This window comes from Rattus norvegicus, chromosome 16 (genome assembly GCF_021556685.1).
Source record: "Rattus norvegicus strain SHRSP/BbbUtx chromosome 16, alternate assembly SHRSP_T2T, whole genome shotgun sequence".
Classification (NCBI taxonomy): domain Eukaryota; kingdom Metazoa; phylum Chordata; class Mammalia; order Rodentia; family Muridae; genus Rattus; species Rattus norvegicus.
In genome coordinates, this window is record NC_141549.1 from 65,913,679 (window position 1) to 65,929,475 (window position 15,797).

Here is a 15,797-nt window from a genome sequence, read left to right on the forward strand (position 1 = left end):
GGCACACCTGAGTCAGACCCTGCTCCTCTGACACAGGACATAGGAAGACACAAGGCACCTGCTTAGAACAAGATGCTGAGGAAAGAGCGGGTGGGAGAAAGTCCTTGCCCAGAGCTGGAAAGGTGTCACTTTGGAGACCAAGCTTGGTAGTTATACCCACCTTATGGTAGCTTCTAAGCCAGACACTGTGACAGGACGGAGATCTCTACTCTCATGTGACATCTCTCCGAGTTATGGAAATGAAGTGTCCCATGCTGGGGACAGATCACCGTCTGAGGAAGTTTCAAAGAGGACAATGGTCAGAGGAAGACTGGACACCAAGTTTTTCCGACACTCAAGCATTATAAAGGCAGCCCAACCACTGGGCTCTGAGCATCTGTGACTTCCTTTCTAAGGCTTGACTGTTTGGTCCCTCAGTCATCACAGAGGAGGAGGAGAGTGATGGGGAAGGGTGAAGGGGAGGGAGGAAGTGGTAACAGCTAATTCATAAGATGCTTCTCATAGATCTTCTCTCCTATACCACAAACTCAAACCCATGGGCCATCTTTCCCCATTGCCTGACAAATCCCACTGACCTAGGACAAAGGTCATCTACGAGCTTCGGATAAAACAAGTCCTTCAAAAAGTCCTGGTCCTTACACATCAGTGATGTCATTATATGGTTATCTAAACTCTTCAAAAATAATGATACCAGCAGAAAGACGAGACCGTGTGCTGCTCCTGGGTACAGGCTCTACGTCAGAGTACAGTGCAGAATCTACATCAGAGTACAGTGCAGTAGAGACAGATCACCCTCTGTATTCGCTGTGGTACTGTTCATGATAGCTAAGTTATGAAACCAGCCTAGGCACCCATCCATCAACAGAATGAGAAATAAAAACACTATACACACACGGGAGTGTATTCAGCCATAAAGAAAAAACAAAGCCAGGTTATTTGCAGGGAAATGACTGAAACCAGAAATGATCGTGTTAAATAAAATAAGCCAGACTCAGAAAAAGAACACACCATTGTTCTCCCATGCAGAATCGGCACTTAAAAAGAACAGCAGGCATAGAAAGCAAAAGGCGGGCTCTTTAGGAAGAGTCAAGGTACCCACAAGAAAACAGGATAAGAAGAAGGGCAGCAGAGGAACAGCAGGGGGCTGTGATATGGGTGCATTGGACGCATATCCAAACAGGAAATAAGGAAACCTGATCCTGTATAATATTCTGTGTAGAGAATCTAGAGAAAGGGTGGAGAAGCTATGGCATCAACTGGAAGTTGTGGCCCAGTGACTCAGCAGTGCACTGTGACCGATCCATGGTCATCTGAACGGTGGACATCACCAGCATCTCCCTATTGGTTGTAGAAGATTTACTTGACTAAACAGGACTGAAAATTCTCTCTTCTGATTCAGTCCTAAACAGAATCTCATTCTAAATGTCAGGAGCTTTTTCTGATCTCTCCACTTGCCTGCTTGCTTGTCTGTTTCTAACTGGAGACGAAAACTGTTGGGAATATCTGTTTGATTCGGTCCAGGGGATATTTTGGTGTTCGGAGTACAGGGAACCAATTCTGGTTCTAACTAGTTCGAAAAGTGGCTTGTTTTATTTTTAAAGCGCACACATTTGGTTCTTGGTTTCTAAGTTTGGTTTTCTCTCTCCTTTTTTTAAAAACTGTAACTTGGGAGCTGAGTGCCTGGTTCAGCTTCTTTGGGGTTTTGGCACTTGGTTCCAATTGAGTCCTGGCTCTGGACTCCTGTTGGCTGGTGCTGACAATGCAGCCTGCTTGGCTTATTTTTCTAGGCGCTGGCACCATGAAGCAGGACAGGTGCTGTGTTCTTAAACCGGGTGAGCGTAGCCAAGGAGAAGCCCGATAATGGCACACAGAATGCTGGCACTAGAAGGCCCCTCTGAGGCCAGGTACCCCAGTGCTCCTTTTTAGAGAGATCGGGGACATAGAGCAGGGAGCCATCTGAGCCAAGATGGCTCCATTAAACAGTTGGGGGTCAAAGTGCTGATGTCCTGACTCCTCTACCCCTCACCGGGCTCTTCAAAAGTAACCCTTCAAAGTCACATCTAGACTCTAAAATTGACAATACGGAGAGCAAAGCAAAGCGTTGAAAGGCTGTTCCTCCTGAACCTCTCTGTATTCCCCGAGCCTTGCCAAGGCTTGGGGTGGGAGGGAGAGACACCCAAAGCTCTGTGCAGTGAGTGATTCAGAGACACAGTGGGTGTGCAGAAAAGCCAGCAGGTATTTAAAAGACCCAAGGCACTCACGTAGGAACAAGCCTATAAATTCTACCCCATCGCTGTTGCCAAGGCGATGCAGGTGGGCCTGGAGCTGGCTCTCTGGCAGGAAACTCCCACCTCCTCACACACACATTGTTCATGCTGCACACAGCTTCTTATGACATCGGTCCTTCCCAGCCGGATGACCAGAGATCCACCCCTTTTCCTGGATAATGTGGTTCATTTATCCAAATGTCAGCTGGACCGACATGCTTTGGGGGGGGGGCTGCAAAGAACCCAAAATGCTATTTTCCCTGAGCCCAGAGATACTCAGCAGGGAGGAGCCTCACGTGGGTAGAAATTCAGAGATGTCCACAGTTCAATACAGGAACTGCAATGCAGTTCATACTGATTCCTTATCGCCGATTCAGCCCTTCCTGGCCCATCAAACAGAGGGCTGGGAATGTTCTCTCGACAGCCTACGTTCCGGTCAGTAAAAACGTTGTGCAAGGCATGAGAACTGAGTCCACGGTTCGAATTGTATGACAGCGTGGCCGGATTCACAAAGACGAGAAGAAAAACAGCCTGGGCTTTGGCTGTAAGAATTCCCCTCTGACCTCAGCAGGAAGAGTGTGAGGGAAGAAAGGGTTAAGCTACATTTTGACTCTATTTCTTTCCCTTACCCCCGCAGAGGAATCTGTAATGTATTTCAAACCCCCTTCCTGACATGGAGGTGCACTGAGACACCTTCTTATTCCAAACGCAGCTGCTGTTATTAATGGTGGCAGCTTGGCCATATGGCACCTGTCACCCAGCTCCATCAGGCAGGACAAGGGCCCATCATCCAGACACTATTCACCCCTCCTTTCTCTGACAGTCAAACTTGGCTGCACCCAGAGTGATCTTCCTATCCCCGTGGCCATTCATTGTGCTTCAGGAATGTGGAAGATTGGATCTAGAGGTGTGGATGTTAAAAGCCAGGGGTTAGTCCCTCTAAATTAGCCCAATAAGACAATTAAAATGGAGACAATCTGTCCCAAATGCTATTGCACTGCAGTGTTGGGGCCGAATTAATTATTGTACGCACCAACTAACGGGGGCTGGAGGTCAAGTGTGGGGTTTGCTCTAGATGCGATCTGGATGAGTAGAGGAGGGGTAATGGGATGGAGAGAGCTGACCTCACAAAGAGTAGCAAGTCCAGGGAGGGACCTGAAGAAAACAGCATCTACACTCAGTCCTCCCCATGCTAGAAGAGAGCCACGTCAATGGGTGTCTTGGTCTAATCCCTTCGCTACTCCTGTAGAAAGCCCTGTAGCAAATGTTTGGCTCTTCTGCCTGAGCTGTGAGGAAGGAGGTAAGAGTCTGCATGTCCTGACCATGGTAGGCTTGGGGTAACTCAAATCTACCTAGCCTCGTACACACGAAGAAATGGAATGCAGGAACAAAGGATGCGGCCCAGTGATAGACAGCTTTCCTTAGCCTGTGCAAGGTGCTAGGAAGACCCCCAGCATTACAAAAAGTAGCAATAAGAAGGGAATGAGGAAGACTCACAGATAGAGTGACAAATAGGCCTTCAAAGCGTGCTTAAATGCTGTGTGTTCCTTTCAGTATTTTCAGGGTACGACATGTAGACAGTCCCAGAAAAATGCCTTTCAGCTGGATAGCAACTTATATACATGATTAGCATATGCAAACGAGAGAAACCGAATTAACCTTACATTCGAAGCTTTCCTTCTTAGATTACACATGGTTCTGGCTAGCAGCACCTGGGGTCTGAGTTCATGCAGACCTAGATCTGTCCCTGGTGAGAACTACTCCCACTGCTGAAAAGTGGGCCCGTGTCACCACATCCCCCACTGTGGGCAGATGGGGTACAGTGACATTTGTGCTTCTCGCTCATCCCAGGTGCCTAATAAAGGTCGATTCTCTTGTTTCTCTTCCTTCTCCCTGAACTGTGGACATCATTGATATCCATACAACCCTAATCATAATAAACAGAATTACACAGCAGTGCAGCAGGAACCCATGAAGAGATATTCCCCGTGACGGACATGGGTTGAGGCCCACTCAGAAAACCGACATGAAGTGATTGTAAAGAAATTAAGACCAACAAACATTCACACCTATCTGAGAAGAGAGCAGCTGGTTTTCAAATGTCCCTGCAAAATGGCAATTTATGTTAAATGCATGACTGTCCTTCCCTTCTAGTCTTGGAGGAAAAAAGAAGAGAGAGAGAGAGAGAGAGAGAGAGAGAGAGAGAGAGAGAGAGAGAGATCTTGAGAATGTCCAGTGAGTGCTATTTTACACATATGTGAACATCTAGTTCCAACTGTCAAAACAAGCTGCTGTCCCTCGGGACTTAGAGCATGCATGCTTTGTGCTCATTGAAGAAGGATGTTTCCAGAATTATGACCTGGTTCTGTCAGGCAAGGCCTGTGTGGTCTGTGAGCAGGGTGGCAACGGGGAAACTTATCAGTCACAGCCTTCTGCAAGAGTCCTTCCAGACAGCAAATTCTGGCAGTGCAGGGGAAGACCTGCAGGCAGGGAGTCTCGCTCTGCCTTCCAGCGCTCTCTCGGCTCTAGGCATCGGACATCGGAACCCCATGCATGGCACTATGGGAATCCTCAGTTTACCGGGAGGCAGAGAACAAATCTATATGAGAGAGTTTCAGTGTGAATCATTGCTCTGAGAAGATCTGAAGCTCTTCTGGGGTTGTGTGTCAGGATGGCTTCCTTGTTAGGAAAAGAGATGATTGCCTGTCTCAAATGCAAGGGAATCTCTGTCAAGGCTTGGGAAGCTTCTGCCCCCTCTCTCCCTCCCTTACCCCACCATCTCCAAGTTTTCATTCAACGGCAGGAAGCTTCCACTATAACCAACCTCAGCCACTCAACCCTGTGGTGGATTGGGCCACAAAAACCTGCTTTATAAACGACTGAATTTCCATGGGGAATGGCGGGCTGTGTCTGTATCCCAGGACTCAGGAGGCTAAGGCAGGAGGAGAACCATGACTTTAAGGCAGGCTTGAGATACACAGCAAGTTCCAGACTAGCCTGGAGTACATACTGAGACTCCATCTTGAAGAAGGAGTAAGGAGACACATAATCCAGGCCTGGTGTTCCAGCACCTATAATCATCTTAGCATGGGGAGGCAGAGCCATGAGGGTGCAGAACTCAAGACCACCAGAATACATAGTAACCTCTTGAACAAGCCGAAGTGAATAGTAAGTCCCAAGCCATCCTTGGCTCCACAACAGAATCTTGCCTGAAAGGTGCTAGGGCTGGGGTGAAGCTTAGTACTCGACTTGTAAGCAGAAGAACCTGAGTTTGATCCCCTGAACCCACATCTAAAAACCAACCAGGCTTCTTAGAACCTACTTGCAACCCTAGAAAGTGTGCAGGAGAAACAGGTAGATTTCTGGGACTCCCTGAATGGCAAGCCGAGCCTGCTTAATGAGCCCCAGGTCAATGAGAGACCCTGTCGCAAAACCAAACAACAGAACAACACAAACAAACCAAGAAAACAACAGTGTTCAGCTCTGTGGAAAAAGGTGATTGGTGCCAAGCCTGGTGAGTTGGGTTTGATCCCTGGGACAAATGTGATGGAAGGAGATAATCAACTCCTGCAAGCTGTCCTTTGACCTCCAGATATATATGTACATGCCATACACACACAAGTAAATAAATGCAATGGCACTTTAAGAACAGTCAAGGTTGTACCTTTCAGACCTCTGCATACGCACACACATGCCTTAGACCATATATGCACACATGCATCTGCAGACACATGTACACACATGCACACACATAGACACATACACACACATACACACACACATATCTAGGAGGGGTTTGCTTCCTGTTTTGCTCTCCTCTACTCTCTCTCAGAATTCCAACCGTACAGTCTGCTGTCCCTTCCAGCACAGAGCCGTCGGCACTGGCAGGACATTTGCCATATTTGGACAATGAATCTAGAAGCATATGGGGTGACAATGTTCTTTAATGAGGCACAATCCTGCAGGGACCAGTTCAGTATCACAGTGAAATTAATATGCAGATTAGAACGCGTGAAAGCTCTTTTCACGCCATAGTGGGGACCCATAAGGCACCAGACGTTAAACGTGTGCCAGGATTTCGTCAACGGAAAAAGCCCAAGTGAAGATCCAACCCACAAAGTGGAGAAAATACTAAGTTCACTGAAAAACGGGCAAGGTATAGGGCTGCAAAATGGTCTGCTGTGGTGCTGGTGGTGGGGTCTGCATTCAAGACGAGACCTTACCATATACATCTGCAGTAAGAAAGGCCACTCTCTCCGACTAAGCTGGAGAGGACAGACTAAGAATCACTGCCGTCATGTGTGTGGCACCCAGGGGACAGCCAGGGTTCATGAGGAAGAATTCAGTGCCTGGTGATTCTATCGAAACTAGTAATAAGGGAGAGATAAATCAAGGTGGGGTAACACAAGGAAACTCGTTCCCAAACACAAATCCAGGGGTGGGCAGTGCCTCAACAGGGCAAGCATTTAACCAAGCTGAGAATTTGTTACAGTCGCTCAGGAAAAAGGGAAGCCCACTACAGACAGCCTTTGACGGAGGATGTATGGCCCAGGGAAGTAACTGAATCTGCCACCAGAAGGTCACCCATTTGATATTTTATGGTTTGTGACAACAGATAGGTACGGACCGCTATGGAGCTTGTGTTCTACTTCAGGACTCCAAGCTCCAAAGAGACGATAATAAATGATTAAGGCAATAAAATTTTATAAGTGCAAACCTAAGAATATCTTTTTAATGGCTGGTGTGAAACGTGCTGGAATGAGACCAGAGTAATAAAACAGAATTCTGGCCAGCACATCAGCATTTGGTTGTGGAGAGCCAGCAGACACACCACCCTAGTTCGATCCACATGTGCCACCATGAACAAATTTTCAAGTCAGTGAAATCAACACCAGGCCACCCCTTCACATACAAAGGTGGGGACATTTGAGGACAGCAAGACGGCTCAGTGGATAAAAAAGGGCTTGCTACTTGGGCCTAATTTCTCTCTCTCTCTCTCTCTCTCTCTCTCTCTCTCTCTCTCACACACACACACACACACACACACACACACACACACACCCTTCCAGGTGACACGGTGCTGTGCTGTCCCCTCTGAGGGCTCTTTTCCTTGGTCCCCTTAGCAAGGGGGATTGTACAAGGATAGCGTCCCTGTTTGCACTGTTGTCCCCAGTTCTGGGAGCTTTCCGGGGGTCCTGGGGGAGCAGATGCTTACTTCTCAGTCTCTCCATGGGAACCAGCCTGCTGCAGGGCAAATTCACGCAGGACAGAACCACAGAATGTGGGGCTGGAATGCTTGTCCCGGGGCTACTCCAACACTGCCATTTGATTGGACAGCGGAGCGGAACAAAGGACCCAGTTGAGTCGCATCCTGATACATTATGAGAGCCAGAGCTGGGGGAACAGGCTGCTGGCTCCTCAACGAGCAGATTTTCTGCTCTACCTCCTTGTCTAAAAGAAAGCGCCAATTACAGGCACAAAAGTCACCAGGCTGGTGATGACAATAATGGATGACTGCGTCTTTTCAGAGGGTGAAAAAGCGCCAAGGAGAGGCTCGTGTGAAGGAACGTCTTCAGTGTGTAATTAACTGCTGGCTTCTTTGGGCCGCTCCAGTAATGAACTTGGCAGAGAGCTGCAGAGCAAGCTAGCCGGCAGCAGGGGCCAGCGAAGCGGCTTAGGTCATCCAGAAGGTTGCTGGGGTCGGGGTCCTGGGAGGATTCTGTGACCCTGTCGGCAGGAGAGTCCCCACTTTGTCACATTCTGATGAGACAGTGGCGGTGGTAGTACGGGGTTTTCTTACTGCAAGCACTAGTCAAGTGGAGATCACCGCTACCACTCTTGGGATTCCTGCGTCCCTGCCCTCAAGAGCCAGGGAGGGTGCCCAGGGCCTTGCTGAGACCAGAGGCCTCCTCTCTCCGAGGGCCTGAGGAATATCTAGGCTCCCTGAGTAAGAGTCCTTGGGGACTTGGGTAAGACTCTACCTCCAGAACCGGATGCCATTAAAAACAAAGGGGTGGGGGTGGGGGTATAGACTTCGTCACAAACCGGACACTTTTCACCTGAAAGGATCCCTAGAGATGAGTAATCCACTCTATTTTTAAATGTGAAATGGGAGCCCAGAGAGGGGAAGTGACAAGCCTGAGATCACACAGAGAGTGGAAGATAGAACTGTCAGGTGTTCTCCCCCTGAGGCCTCTGGGAAACACACTTGACTGGGCACCTCCTGGGCCCCGGAGTCTCTCAGAGCTCTGTGGAGAAGGCTTAATTAAGGCTGCTCTTGGACAAGTGCGTCTGTAACAAGGAGTGAGGCAGAGACTATCGTTACCTTTCTTTATTAACCAAAGTATGGAGGCCAGAATCAGTTTTCAAAAACGTAGGAACATCAGCTTCCTCTAAAAACTAATCTAGAAAGCAGGTTGAGGACTGCGGATGTAGCTCAGTGGTAAAGGGCTTGCCTAGCTCATAGGAGCCTTGGGTTTCATCCTCAGCACACAGGAGAATAAAATCAGCATTAATCCAATTTAATTGAAAAGCAGTTTCATGTGACTGGGGTATTTACAACACCAGTAGCTCCTCGTCAGAACACAAGACAGAAGTGACTGCCCCCATACACACCCTAAATAAATGTGACCGATTTTAGAAGTTCACACTTCCGAGGCCTGCCTGTAGTTCCGCCCTTTTATTTCTCTCTCTCTCTCTCTCTCTCTCTCTCTCTCTCTCTCTCTCTCTCTCTCTGTGTGCTGTGCAGTTCCTGTGGCTGCTGTGACAAAGTCCAGTGGGACCGAGAAGCATACAGACCATGACAGTATGCATGAGTACCTCAGCAAGTCCTTTCTTCTCATCCTCGAGCATGAGGTGGTAAAGCTGTAGATCGGCAGAATCAAAGGGCTAGAAAAACAAGAGGAGACGAGATAGAGATGGAGCCAGAGAGAGGGAAGGGGGAGGAAGCAGGGGCAGAGGGAGGGAAGGAGGGAGGGAGGGAGTGGGAGAGAAAGAAGGAGGGAGGGAAGAAGGGGGAAAGAAGGGGGGAGAGAGAGAGACAGAGAGACAGAGAAACAGAGAAACAGAGACAGAGACAGGGAGGAAAAGGAGGGAGGGAGGGAGGGAGGGAGGGAGGGAGGGAGGGAGGGAGGGAGGAAGGGAGGGAGGGAGACAAGGATCACAGAGTACCCAGCAAGGACTCATGTAAATGTTGAATTAAAAGGGCTCATGGCCAAGCCTCAGCAAGTAAAGGTACTTGGTGCCAAGCCTGATGACCTTGATTGGCCCCTGGGATCCAAGGGTGGAAGGACAGAAGTGACTCCCATAGGATGTCTCCCCCCCCCCCAGCACACACACCCTAAATAAATGTAACCTATTTTAGAAGTTCATACTTCTGTGGCCTGCCTGGAGTCCCAGCCCTTCAATTTCGCTCTTTCTCTCTGTCTGTGCTGTGCAGTTCCAGAGGCTGAAGTGACAAAATGGGACACAGTGTCCAATGGGACACAGGAGTATGCCTGTGCAACAGTGGACCATGCCAGGAAACCGGGTAATAAAGAGTGGGTCTGAGACCCTGGTACCCAGGGACCCACCTGAGAGGGTAGGTGGCTCCCTACTCCCTGCCAGATTCCTGGCCTGGAATGTGTACAACAGGAAAGGAGACCTGGGTCACATAGCCCCAGGACAGAGTTCTTCATGCTAATGAGGTACCTAGAAGCCCTGAGGCTTTAGCCAATAAATTTCCCTTCCCGGACATTCCTCCCTGCAAAAGGTATTTAATCTCTGGTCCACCCTAAGGAGTTGGTAAGCATCCATTTTCCACAATGAACAGTCAATAAACAGTATGGATGAACATGGACTGTCTCTTCCATCAAAATCACCATGGAGAAGGCCTTTGCCTACAGAGCCGCAGCCTAAGTCTCCCATAGGAGGCCTCTCTACTCTTCCAGACATCTGCGGCCAAGCTAAGACAACCACCAATGAGCTGAGCTGGATTTTCCCCTGGCCTCAGGCTAGTCTCTGTCCTCATCCCTCAGGCCCCACAATGGTCCTGGCCTCAACGAGGGCCAATGGTACCTGATCTCTCATTCCTGACTCCTCTGTCCTACACCCCAGCCTCCAATGGATGTCCAGGAGTCAGGGAACCCCAACTTTGGCCTCTCCTATCTTAGACTACCTTCTCTCACCCTCGGAGTAGTATCTCAGTGCCTCCCTAAAGCCCAGCACCCAACAGCACTCACTGTGTTTGCTTGCCCCACATATGCCTGGGACCCTTGCAGCCTCTGCCATCACACTTCTACCATCTCTTCTACGCCCTGCCACCAGCCAGCTACCTTTTCTTCTCAAATCCCTGCTGACCAACCCCCTGCCTTTACAGTCCACGCCACCCTCTGCCTCAGCAGAAATGGGGTTACTTAGGCTAGTTCAAGACAGGACAGAGTGAAGAGGAGTCAATACCTACACAAAGTAAAAGATTAACAGCAGGACATGATGACAGCCACTCTACCCCAGGCTAGCAGCACCAGAAACCGTTGGACAGACATCTCAGCCTCTACACTGACACCGGTCCCAAACAGCAGCATGGAGGTTGCTAATCCATTCCGTTTGGAGTGACTATCCTCCATGAGCCGTGGTTGTCTACAACGATTGTTATGACTTGGATACGGTTCTCTCCCAAGGATTCGTTTGCTGGAGACTTATTCTGAAGTGTGGCGTTGTTAAGCTCCTGAAACTTTACAGATATGTCCAATCCAGGGACCCTTGGGCCACACTCACTGCAAGATAGCTGTGAACAGAGCTAAACATGAAATCGCAAACTTACTTAGAACCTGAGGGGGTTTGGGGTGATTTTGTTTTTAGACTCAACTGCGTATTTCTTGAGCGTAATTTTTTCAGATTATGTCATGTGGCGGTATCTAAAGGTTGGGTGCCCGGCGTGACTTTAAGAGACATTGCATTCCACGTGGTAATGAGGTCCCCTTAGATCATGCTTAGAAAACACTCACGCTGGTTTCGAAAGTGAGTTAGTTCTCACGTCTCTGGCTTCCTAGCTCACGGTGTGATTTCTTTCACTCACACACTTCTCCTGCCAGACTGAGGCACAATCTAGGGTGGTCTCCACAGAGCTGAGCGGACAGGACAGCCCATCTTAGACTCTCGATATCCAAAATGGAAACCTCCAAAATGGAAACCTACATAAACGTCTTCTCATTATCAAGTGCTTAGCCTCAGGAATCTCATTAGCGCAGCAGCAGAAAACAGCCTGGCAGAACAAGTTTGGTCGGTCAGGCACACTATATTGGTCCCGTGGCTGATGGGAGACATCCTAGAAGCCGAAAGGGCAAAGGTCACCCACAGTATCAAATAGCAGAGGAAAGGTCTTCATTATAGGTAGAAAAAAAGAGGCCAGGTAAAAGATAATGTTTTATATGACGGAATCTTCTAGCTCTTAAATAAGGCGTTTACAGTCTCCTTTCATACTGAAGCCTGTGGAATATACGTGAGGACCTGCCTCAGTTGAACAGGAGGCTCTGGAGCCTGTCATATCCATAAAGGAGTTCGAAGACCTCTCTTAGCTTTCTAAGGCTGTACCAAATGCCTAAGATACTCTGCGTTAAGAGGGAAGTCATTTGCTTTACAGAATAGATGAGGCAGAGCATTGTAGTGGGGGCTGGGGAGTGTGATGGACCAAACCCCTCACCTCAAAGTCAGGGCATAAAACAGTGGGAGCAAGGGATCATCTACATCAAGAGCATGTCCCTGGTGACTTTAAGACCTCCCCCTAAACCCCATATCTTAAAGGATACCAAGCTTCGAACGAGCACTTGTCTGTAGACCAAGCTTCCAGCGTGGGCATTGGGAGGGTATTTAAGATCCAAATTACAGCAGGACCACAGGTTTTATAATGGGCTGAGAGCAGTCTTTGACTGAGCTCACCACCTGGCTCTTGGTCCTGACAGCCCTGTACCTCAGGGCCCTGGGTCTGTGTTGATTCTTTTGCCTGACTCCTCACCTGTAATCTCACCCCACAATCCCAGAACCCCAGGCCCAAAGATCTGCAGCCAGATCTTCCAAAAGCCACCAAACCACTTGCCATAGCTTCTATGCTCCCCTCCTTTATGAATCTTCAGTTCTCATGCCCTCTCCTGTGAGCTTGTTGGGAGTCAGGGTGAAGCGAAAAAGCCAACATCTATAGATCTGCCTCAACTCCTCAATTCTGCCCACGCGAAGCAATTCCAGTCCTACTCTGACATCCAAAGATGGGGAGGGGGCAGGGAGACAGAGACATATAAATAAAAATAAACCTCTTTTAAAAAGTAAAAAGATGGCATGTTTGATTTTATACAGTAGTTGCCTTGGTCTGGATTCTCTCTATTGATTTTGTGTGGTCAGAAAAAAAAAAAAAAAAAAAAGCAGTAGCCAATCATGGCGGCTGAGACAGGAGAGACCCAGGTTCAAGGCCCAGCCAGGACCACAGAGTGAGCCTTGGTACTAAGGTTTGTATTAAGTCTTTGTGGGCTGAAAGTTAATCTTGTTCTCTTTTGCTTGTCTTTTGCGATGAGCAGACGAGAAGTTGACACCATCCTTAGAGAGACGACCCTCGCACTGTCAGCTCCTGGACTCACCCTTCAGCGCCTAAAACAACGCCAGGTCGTTGCCCTTTCTCTTCGTGCGGGTAGCGTTGCTTGCACTGTCTTCCTTATTATTTATTTTTTTCTGGGGCTAGAGGTTGAACCCAGAGCCCCAGGCAAAGCGGATGCTTGGCACACGCTCCTCCTTCGCTACAGTCTCCGCCTACTTTTCCTTGCCACTTTGAGGCAGGATCTCCCTAGCTGCCCTGGCTGGTAGTTAGTTGAGGAAAGAGGCCGGCATATAAATATGGTCCTAAGCCGAGTATGACTGCATATGTCAATACTCTAGCTTCTCAGGAGGCTGAGGTGAGGCAGGAAGGTCATTTGAGCTGAGGAGTTTGAAGTCAGCCTAAAAGACACAGCCTTAAAACTAGATAAAGAAATGGACTCCTAGAAGCAGCTTGGGGGTTTGAATTCTTTCACTGTCTGGGACACGATTGCTGCGGGCTTTCCCTCTGCACTTGTTAAATGGAGGGGACAGCAGACACCTCGTTATTCTGTTGTACAGGAGCAGTTCAAGCTCAGTGGTCAATGGTTGGGTTTTGTTATTTGATTGGAAAGCACTTTTTAAGTCCAAATTCCTCATGTAACACTTTGGAAGCCAGTCTCAGAGGTAAACTACAGAGCTCATTCACCTTAAGGTCCTGAGGTAAGGCTATCTGTGAGAGAGTTGTCATGATGATTGAATGACAGTTATTAGGACACAGATTAATGTAGGCAATGTCTGGAATGTGGCTGGTATACACAACACACACTCCTAAACACCACATACATACATGCATACATACATACACTGTGATGCACACATACCCCCATACACATACACACACACAAAACCACACTACACACATGTACACACACACAAGCACACTGCACACATAACACACACTACACACACACACGCTCACACAGATACATACCTCACTAACATGCACACACACTCGCATCTACACACATACACACACACACGCACACACATACACAGAGGAACACTGACTTTCAAGTAACAGAGAGTGAAATTTTGATAGATGCTGACATTTTAAACCGTGTGAAAGTCAAAGTACTTGTAGAAAGAGTTATCTACAGACTAATTTTAATTTACTCATAGACTACTGATGTAAGGAAAACAGTCTCCATCTCCACTTGACAACAATAGTTATAACAGTATTAGATTTGGGGTGCTCTTGCCTGTAGCTGCTCTTGGGACTCCAGTCTAACCATTCCCACTAGACCGCGCTCCCTTGCAGGTAGCAAGTACCAGCAGGCACAGCCCAAATCCCAAACCCCAGCTGGCACCCTCCTTCCAGCATCTCTAACTCTCTCTTTCCCTCTGCAGATGAAATGTTGGCTCATTATATATATTTTTAATAAAAATGGCAAATTTAAGCTTTCCTCTGTATTTTTCAAATAAATTCTTCTAGAACATGGACTCACTGGGGAACTAGTTACAAATGACTTTTAGCAGCATACGGTTAATGAATTTAACCAAAGATAGAGAATTGCGGCTGGGTCTGATTTCCTTTTTCTCCCTCATATTATTTTTTTTCTTTTACTCCAGAGCATTGTAAATCCGACTTGTCATTTCTTTTTAACTACATTTGCCATAAAACCACTTATTTCACGTGGCTCTGACACGTGCGCTGCCGGTTCACCTTCTGATTAATAAAGCCATTAGCAGCAGCAGGCCTGACGCTCTCAGCACAAAGGCTTGGCTTCAGATGTCTCTGTAGCACTAATGGCTTCTCGAAGGTGATGTGCCACACGGACGGCTGCCTGCTGGGGCCCATGGAATGCATTTCCTAATGTACATCGTCGAGATGAATTGATAAATTACGTCAGTCTGGGTTAGTCATCATACAGAAAAATATCGTTAGAGACGAGGAGGGAATGAAAGGCTGGGGGCGGGAGTAATTTGTTTTTTTTATCATTGATTTATGTTATAGAACTATTCTTGTAGTCAATTACCAAAGCAGAAAATGTCAGGTTAAAAAAAAAAACATAAAACTCCTAGGAAAGAAAAGCCATTTACAAAGAGAGATGTGGTAAACAGACAAGAATGGCAGCTCTTTTGAAACCGGCACCCCATGTAGCCAACTGGGACTTATATTTCTGTCTGAATGCCCAGTGTCCTTGGGACTATGCCAAGGGCAGAATTGGACCCATGGCCCCGTTACCTCCTTCCTCCTAAAACGTATTTCCTTACCATATCTTTGAGGAAAACTCAGGGGTGCCGTTCACAGTGAGGGTGGGCTAGGAAGAAAGCCACCGGGGCCCATGGGGTATTGGAAGATATCTCCTTTTGGAGAGATCGGAAAGCTGAACTCATTCACAAAGGTGAACCTAGGGCTCTTTGTGGTTGCAAAAAACCCGTATCTATGCGCAGACATTGCAAAAAGGAAAACAAAAAGAAACAACAACAACAAAACCCCCAGAAACCAGACTGTTGGGATTTTAATGCTTACCTTGGAAATCTGCTAAAGGAATTTGATTCTTGGGACAGGGTACAGGTTTCCTGACAATTCTTACAGTACCTGACCTCATTGCCCTTCCATAATTCATCCATTTATCCTGTAAGCATCCTTGCTGCATCAGGCTTGGGCCAGGGAGGCAGAGATCCCTGTCTGGGGAGGCTGAGGCATGTTAGAGTCTTGGCTCCAGAGTGAGACAAGCCCATGTTAGTACTTATTAGCTGAGTGATTTCCCTTAAATTATTTGTGAAGCCAGGTTTAAAGAATGGTTGTACCTACCTCATGGAACTGTTGTGGGGGTGGGGATGGGCACAACATGAAGTAATGGCCACCAAGTTGCTAATGACAATGGTGTCTTCCACTTGATTTCCAGCTATTGGAAGCTGTGGAGACTATCCCTCCTCTGCAATAATAAACTTTGATCTGCTTCTCTGATGCTGAGAATGAGAACG

General features: G+C 47.8%; 1 protein-coding gene and 1 long non-coding RNA gene across 1 annotated transcript; both read left to right on the forward strand.

Annotated features, from left to right (window-relative positions):
- Erich1 (glutamate-rich 1) overlaps nucleotides 1-15,797 on the forward strand; it is a gene marked incomplete at its 5' end in the record, with an annotated part of 52,793,804 nt that overhangs the window by 35,043,119 nt on the left and 17,734,888 nt on the right.
- Nucleotides 7,653-12,557, forward strand: LOC148000596 (uncharacterized). The gene is made up of 3 exons (XR_015639975.1): nucleotides 7,653-8,236; nucleotides 9,016-9,122; nucleotides 9,706-12,557. It is a non-coding gene; the product is annotated as an uncharacterized LOC148000596 (long non-coding RNA).